Raw genomic sequence first — 702 nt, 5'->3', positions numbered from 1 at the left:
CGGGCCCCGCCGCGCCGCTCCTCACCTGCCTCTCCAGCTCCGGCGCTCACCGCAGGCCTCGGGACTAGCTCACTACAGGCCGCCGGCAGCCCACGACGGTTGGAGCTCCTGTCTCTTTAAATCCGGGTCCTTGAGCTGGAGGCAGCACGCAGGCGCAAGAACCCAGGCCGCGGCCACGCTACCTGTCCCCGCCCCCGTCTGCCACGTGGGTCATAGTCACATTCTGCCTGCCCTTTGATGTTTGGAAGTAGTTTTCAACCTGCAATCGCCGCCCGGGAAGCGGAGGTGAGGGGACGTGGTGGCTCCTCGGAACGCAGCCTGGGCTGAACTTCTGAGGATCCCCTTGATTTTCTCATACTGTTAGAGAGGATCTAGTTTTTAAAGATATTGTAATGAGGTCGGGGAAGGCAAAGATTGCGTCAATCTATTTTTTAAATATAATCCCTCTCTTTGTGTCCTGCAGACTGCCTAGTAAATAGTATTCAGTAACTTTCATGGAATTGAGACGAGGCACTAAATAGCAGGTAGATATAAAATGTAAAGGAGTGATGGAGGAGAAACTCCTTGATTGTATATCGTTCAAAGTGTATTATCTCAAATCTGAAGCCAGCTCCATGAGAGTTGGGGATGGCGATTTTTACAAGTATAGCAGCCTGAGGGTAAATGACCTCTTCAGAGTCTAGGAACAGCAAACAGTTGGGC

The 702-nt window shown here is 52.1% G+C and overlaps 1 protein-coding gene across 2 annotated transcripts in view; it reads right to left on the bottom strand.

The window, feature by feature from the left end:
- The window catches only part of LIG3 (ligase III, DNA, ATP-dependent), a 23449-nt gene extending 23295 nt beyond the window's left edge, over positions 1-154 (bottom strand). For both annotated transcript variants that reach the window (XM_011937683.1, XM_011937684.1), the window contains exon 1: positions 26-154. The gene's annotated coding sequence lies outside the window, so the exon portion shown is untranslated. The remainder of the gene's footprint in view (positions 1-25) is intronic.
- Positions 155-702: the final 548 nt, after the last annotated feature.

The sequence above is a fragment of the Colobus angolensis genome, unplaced genomic scaffold, assembly GCF_000951035.1.
Source record: "Colobus angolensis palliatus isolate OR3802 unplaced genomic scaffold, Cang.pa_1.0 Scaffold167, whole genome shotgun sequence".
NCBI lineage: Eukaryota > Metazoa > Chordata > Mammalia > Primates > Cercopithecidae > Colobus > Colobus angolensis.
This window is presented reverse-complemented; position numbering and strand designations above follow the sequence as displayed.